Source organism: Arvicanthis niloticus, chromosome X, assembly GCF_011762505.2.
Source record: "Arvicanthis niloticus isolate mArvNil1 chromosome X, mArvNil1.pat.X, whole genome shotgun sequence".
NCBI lineage: Eukaryota > Metazoa > Chordata > Mammalia > Rodentia > Muridae > Arvicanthis > Arvicanthis niloticus.
The window spans coordinates 98,395,263-98,403,010 of NC_047679.1; positions in this window are offsets into that span (position 1 = coordinate 98,395,263).

The following is a 7,748-nucleotide window of genomic DNA, read 5'->3' on the forward strand; positions in this document are numbered from 1 at the left end:
AACTCACCAGATGGCTTAGATGACAAGCATCTTTAGCCACTGAGCCCCAGGCTTGCCTTTTAAATGAAGGGTCTTAGCCTACACTGCTAAACACCTCCTGTGGGGATAGGAGGCTGAGGCTAGTGTGATTAACCCACTGGGTGAGGCCCCAGTTAACAAGTACAAACACATTGGGAGCCTTTCACTTTTAGCCAGGATGGCACTCAAAAAAAAAAAAAAAAAAAAAATGCTGAGGCTTTGACTTTGGACTATTTGCTCTGATCGTAGCTCTTCGTTTTTGAAACATTTATTTCTTTATCTGCATGTGGGATGCCCGAATGCCACTGTGTACCCGTGGAAAGCCGAGGACAACTTGTAGGAGTCAGTCAGCAACTACTTTTATCCACCATCTCATCAGCACCAGACTGTACCTTGGATGGAGAGCTAGTACTTACCCTTCTGTTCTGTGACTTGTGCACATGCTTATGGTCCCATGCACAGGTCTTTAAGTTCGGTTCGAACCACGCCTCCTCTATAGCTTGCCTACACTCCAATAGCCACTAAAATACTCCATTTATGTCAGCTCCATAAGGGCAAGGATTTTGTGTGTTTCATTCACCTTTGTATCCTCAGTGCCTAGGCAGAAGAGCACTTAGCAAGTAATAGATGCTTAAGAAACATTTGTACAACTAATTATTGTAATTGTTTCATTGTGTGGCAACAGAGTATCTCCTTGTTTGTCTCCATTAGGTGTTCTGTCTTGGTTTTCTTTATATTCCTAACACCTTACAGAGAACCTACCACACATAGTAGAGGTGGCGCTTACATGGATACAAGAGGAGTTTGTTCAGAGGCAAGGTTTCTTTTGCGTTTTTTACATTTTGCAAGAGAGAGCATCTGAGAGGCAGGGGCATGAAACAACCCCCTCCCCGTACCTTGTGGGCCCCAGATGACTCCACTTCAAATGCTTTTACCACTCTTTGAACATATGCTAGCCACTCCTTCATGAACTTCTAACACAGGGCCCTCCATATAGCACTTGATGGGCATCTGGCTGTGCTGGCTACAGTAATGAACAGGGGCTATCACACAGGATGATTCAAGCCACTCTAAGAGGAGAGGAGCAATTGTATTATTGGAGCACCTGAGGACACTGCCATTAGAGCGGCACCAACTGCGTATCCATGTGACTAACTAGGACTTATTAGACCTGGCGTACTCCTAGGCCTGAGTCTAAAGTGCCCCACTCTTAAACCCATCCAAAGAAAGCAGATGAAAACTTAGAGTGCATATGAGGCTCTGACTGGCTTAAAAAGCCAGTGTGCGCTGTTTTTCTTCTATGCTGTTTCCTCTCATAATAATGAGCTTTGCCATTTCTTCAGCTTTTGTTGTAAGGCGGACCTTCCTCTAATTGAATGTGGCTTCTCCTATTTAGTACCCCCGACAGTCTTAAAATGCAGGTGCTGTAATCACCATTTTCCAAATGGAGAAACCGAGGTAGCTAGTAGCATACATATGTATACATCATATACATATACATATACATCACATACATATACATCACATACATATACATATACATCACATACATATACATATACATCACATACATATACATATACATCACATACATATACATATACATCACATACATATACATATACATCACATACATATACATATCCCTGGAACTCCCTGACCAGGGAGGTCACCACCCACGATGGGCTAGGTCCTTCCACATCAATCATTAATTTTTAAAATGCCCCACAGGCTTTCGTACAGAGCCAATCTGATGATGGCATTTTCTCAATTGCGGTTCCGTCTTCTCAGGTGATACTAGCTTGTGACAAAGCTGACAAAAAATAAATAAAAAACTGATTAACACATAGGTTTCCACTTCAAGAAAGCCAGCCACCAATGGTCTGGTGTCTGGAAAACGACCAGGTCTTAGAAGTGAGAGGGGATCAGACCAGGAAAAGTGGGCCTATTTGGGTACTGACTCAACATTTACATATCAGAATTGCCTATGGAGAGGTGCTTCTGCGGTGCTTCTGCTCCTTTCCAGATGCCTGATTCTGGGAAAGAGACTCAGCTCTCAGCACTTCTGTTTGTTCATCTGTAAAATGGCCTGGGGAACGCCACCTGTCCAGCGCTGTGGTGAGGATTAGGAGTTAGTATTTTACCAGAATCCTGGTTAAAAACAAAGCAAAAGAAAAAAAACAATACAAAACAAACAAAAACCGAAGCGCTCCAGTGTTCGTTCAGTAGCCGCCCATCTGGTTTTTTCAGATGGTGGGCCTTTGCCTGGGAAAGTTTGCCGGGTGCTTTCTGCACCGAGGCAGACCCAATCGCCGCTGGGAAAGTGGCGAGAGTTAAAGGAAACGCCCCTGCCCGCCACGCCCAAAACCAAGGACAAATAGGGGAGAAGGCTGGGAACGCCCCGAGCGGAAATCGCAAGTGCGATGGGCGTAATAAGGGTTGGAAGCAGCTTGGTGTCTGACTGGACAAAAGAGAAGCAGAGGAAGCGGCAGTAGCACAGCGTGGTGTACCCGTAGGAGCGGCGGCAGCGGAATACCCGTCACTTCCGTCTCCCTTCGGTCACCTCCCGGCCGATTTCTAACCGCCCTTCCTAAAGTTACCTACAGAGGGCGCGCTTCTTCACGCAGCCTGTTCACCACACAGGCTGCCTGCCAACTATCGAAGTCCGCCCCACCTCCTCCAAGAAGCCTTCCCTACACCAGCCATTCGCTTGTTGGCTTGAACCCTCAGAAACGTCATCAGCAGTGCATAATATAGAATTTGGGGCATGTGCTGGCTGGTCGGCTAAGTGTGTGGGATGTGTTAGGCAAGTCTTAGCTCCTTAACAATAGCATACCTAGTATTTCCTTCAATGGCGTATGTTCAACAAATGCTTGACGGGCCTCGACTTGCTGTAGAAGTTCCTGAAGGAGACTTTCAGGGTCCCAGTGACATAGCGCCTTGAGATGATAAGACTCTTCACTGACTAGATGGGGGTCAGTGTAACCCACGTCAGAGCACAATGGCTTGTGCAAAGGCAACACCACGTGCTGGGGAATTCATTGATTAAAAAAAAAAATTCATCAGCTCCAGCTCTAACGTTGAACCCCTGATAAACATGATTCTTGCCCTCTGGAAGACAGCCCAGGGAAAATGAGACCAGCAAGAGACTGAGTGTGAAAAATCCCTCGTGCACACGAAGTTGTGTGACCCTGGGTACACCATGTCCCTTCTCTGAGCCTCATCTTCCACCTCTATCTTCGAGTCTGTCATGGGAGTCCGGCTAATCAAAGAACACAGTAGTCAGATCATTCTTTCACTTACCTGATGAAAATATATTCAGGAAGTCATTTGAATCACATTTTTTTTTTTTTAGTTGAAAGATGAAATGGAAGTGGCTTTTGTGGCAATCATGATAAAACAGCGCTTTGTTAACTGGAAGCGCCTCTACAAAGGTTTACCACCTTTCCCACCCGTTGAAATCCATGAGAAACACTCAGTAAATGCTTCTTGGGTCCAGGCATAAGGGTCATATGTAGATGGGAGAGTTGTGGACAGAGAACGCCAAATGTGTGCTAAATGCATTATTCTGACTCTAGAGTTTCCCAGGGAATTGTTAGATGACTTTAGAGAGGAGAAAGATGATTGTGGCCAGGGGTCAAGAGAGACTCTACCATGGAGGTAAGATTTGAGGTGGGCCCTGGTAACTGGCTTGAATTTTGGCACAGGACCATGAAGAAGATAGTGGCAGAACTTAAGGCATGACCGGGGTGATGGTGGAGAGGCAGCATGGCACAAAGGGAAATTGCAAGTGCCACTAGACACAATCTCTAATTGTTTAGAAGACTCTGCCCTGTGTGGCTCTCAGTATCTGTTTCTGTAATCAAGGAAACAGGGAAGAAGGAATGGAAGAAGGGAGGGCATGCCATTTAGCTAATTGAAATCAAAACTTCCTACAAATGGGAGTTGGAACAAGTAGACCAGCAAAAACTAGAATACAGCTGTGTGAAGCAAAAAAATAGCCTCTCCCATGAGATTAGATGCTCTAGAAGGGGAGAGCAGGGGCACGCCTGGTTTGTTCATCCCTATATTTTTAGCATAAAGAACAGTGGCCAGCACCAGAGACAGGGAGAAGAAGGTAGAAAGAGGTACTACTTGTTTGTCTTTTGGGTTTTTTGTTTGTTTGTTTGTTTTGTTTTTTGAGACAGGGTTTCTCTGTGTAGCCCTGGCTGTCCTGGAACTCACTCTGTAGACCAGGCTGGCCTCGAACTCAGAAATCCACCTGCCTCTGCCTCCCAAGAGCTGGGATTAAAGGCGTGTGCCACCGCTGCCCAGTGAAGGAGGTACTACTAGTTGATAAAAGGGTTAATGGAACAGAGACAAGAGGGTAATGAGGGTGAATATGATTGAAATACGTTACGCATATGTATGAGAATGTCATAATAAAGCCTGTTGCCACATATAATTCATACATGCTAATTTAAAAAAAAAGAACAGTAGCCAGCACATAGAGAAAGTTCTAGAAAAATTATCTGATGTCGGGAGTGTGGCAATGGTGGAAAAAGCAAAGAGTGTGGAGTCCGAGGGCCCCCAAGGTTTAAGTACTCATTCTTATTTATTGCCTGGGTACCCTCAGGCAAGCTGCTTAGTGTCTCTAAGACTCATTTTCCTCTCCAAAAATAATATTCATCTCAGAGTTGTCCTGAACATTAATGAACATATCGTGTATGAAGTGCACACTGCATCCCTTGAAGATAGTAGATAGCAGTTTCAATTTGCTTTCTCTTGCTGTGTTAAAGACCATGATTAAAAGCAACTGGAGAGGAAAAGGTTTATTTGGCTCACAGGCATCATTGAGGGAACCCAAGGCAGAAAGTCAAGTATGGCAGGAACCTGGAAGCAGAAATACAAACAGTAAGTATGAAGACATGTTGCTTGTTCACTTGCTCTCCATGGCTCTCTCTCAGCTTGCTTTTTTTAATACAACACAGGTCCACCTGTCTAGGGGTGGGACTGCCCACAGAGGGCTGAGCCCTCCCGGAATCAATTAAGAAAATGTCCCCACCAACTTGCCCACAGGCCAACTTGGTATGGGCATTTTCTCAATGGAGGTTCCTTCTTTCCAGATGACTCTAGTTTGTGTGAGTTGACAAAAACAAACAAACAAACAACAACACAAAACAAAAAGCACAACAGCCATTGTGATCACGCCTTTTTGACTGGAGCGGGTTTCTGTGCAGTGCTTTGTACATAACAGACAACCAGAGAGTATTTATTGTCTGACAGGTAGATTGGGGTCTGCAGGCAGTGAGAGCTTGGCATTGGAAGTCAAGAGTTGGATGATGAACATGTGTATTGTATCGTAAGAAACAAGTTGAAATGGAGGTCCAGGGATGAGGTTGGTCCAACTGTTAGGGTATTTGCTCCAGGCTAGGATGGTGGCCATAGGGTAAGCAAGGAAGGGATGGCAGGGAAGAGGGAATATTTCCTCTCTTGTCTGTTTGGTTTTGTGTTTAAGAGCATGACTGGAAATTAGGAAAGGGAGCTAGAATTCTACCAGCATCTGCTAAGTGTGGTTTATCTCCAGAGTCAAGTGTTGAGTTCCAGCTACAACACCCTTGTCATAGACTACAGAAACCTAGGGCATTTGCAAGGCAGTCCTGATCAGTGGAGTCAGAATGGCCAATCCCCAGACTTTGCATGATTGTCACCAAAGATACTGGGTGATTTCAGACATTGTATCTATTTCCTCTCCCTTTCCTCAAAGAGTCAGGAAAGCATCGTCCACAAGGGGGCAGATGATGTCTGGCCAAGTCTAGTCTGAGCAGCAATTCAGTGATGTTTAAAAGACAATCTTCCCCCAGATAGTCTAGCTATCTAAACAAGCACAGAAATGGACACTGAAGGCATTCCTTTTCCCTGCACTATTAAAAGGAATGTAGATCACAGAGGCATTCGAATTGAGATGTGGTGATGGGCTGAGCACTGGAGAAGTTCTGGCTGGAGTATGGGACATGGATTATTGATGCATTAGTCTTCCTCCTGTCCAAAGCACTGCTGTCTGCATCTCCTTAACAAGAAGAGAAGAGGCAAAGTGATGTCCAACAGAATCCAGGCTAAGATGTTGTGGAATACAGAAGAAATGGAATTTTGGGTTTCTCTGTGCAACCCTGGAACTCGATATGTAGACAAGGCTGGCCTCGAACTCACAGAGATCCACCTGCCTCTGCCTCTGCCTCTGCCTCCCCAGTGCTGGGATTAAAGTCTTGTGCCACCCTTGCCTTGAGAGTTAGGAACACAGCTCTAGGTCCACAGAGATCTGGGTTCAGATCTCAGTTCATCATCCGAGTTCCATTGCCTGGGACACACTGCTTAACCTCCTAAGCCACAGTTTCTCATTAGTAAAATGGGGAGAGTAATACCAGCGGTCACTTCAGAAGGTGGCTGTGGATTTTCAATGAGATCCTACAGACATGAGACCATGCCTGCCACACAGTCAGCACTTAGGACATGCTGGTGGGGATTTTTGTTCCTGTTGGCAATTATAATAAAGAAATGTGGTCCCATCGAATAAACTGGGTCCTCTGAGAGAGTAATTGGAAGGTACAAATGGCAGAAGAGTAGGGGCTACACAGAGCTGTTGAAAGCGGAGAAGCAGAGGTTGGGAAAGCAGAGAAAGAAGAATGTTCCAGGCAGAGGGAACGTAGGGATGCTCAAAGGATGACAAGAGACTACTGGGCTGGCCCTGGTGACTATATACTGTCTAAGGCAGAGTCTGCTGTCAAGTGGGGTGAGCAGATGCCTGGCCAACCAAGCCCAACACAAAACCAGCCAGGTTTTGCCAGGAGATTGCTTTGCTCCTGATCTCAACAATAAGAAGTCAGTGAAGTGACTGGAAAGAAAGAGGGTCTTGGGGAATTAGCAGAGCAGTCTCCTTCTCTCTAGGCACAGTATTCATTCATTCATTCATTCATTCATTCAGTGATTGGTTGATGATATGTGTATGGGTGTTTTGCCTGTGTGTATGTCAGTGCAGCACATACATGTAGTGTCCATGAAGGCCAGAGAAGGAAATTCCTTTTGTATAGTTTATTTACTTATATTTTTGTGTATATGTACTTTGTGTGAGTGTGTGTGCAGGTGTAGCCACATGTGCATGTGCAAGTGGCGGCCAGAAGCCAACATCAGGTGTCTTCCCTTATCACTCTCCACTATAATTTTTGAGACAAGATCTCCCACCAAACCTGAAGCCCACCAGTTCAGTTTGACTGGCTGGCCAGCAAGCCCCTGGGATCTGTCCATCTCTAACCCACCCAGGACATGCCACTGTGCCTGGGCTTTTCTGTTGGTGCTGGGGATCCAAACTCAGACCCACATGCTTGCATGGCAAATACTTTGCCTACTGAGGCCATCCTCATCGCTGGGGTTTTGTTGCTGGTTGTAGCAATTAGGTTTTTAATTTTTACAATTTATTTACTTTATATGTATGGGTATTTTGCCTATGTGTATGTATGTATACTGTGTGCATGCCTGGTGCTAGGCTCGTCATCAGAAGCCTCTGAAACTTGGGATTTGGAGTAACAGATGTTTGTGAGTCATCTGATGGGTACTTGGTACCTGGGTCCTCTGAGAGAGCAACAAGTGATCTTAACCACTGAGCCATTTCTCCAGCCTTCCGTTTTGTTTTCTGAGATGGATTCACACTATGGCAGGCTAGCCTAGAACTCACTATATGTACTAGGCTGATTTCA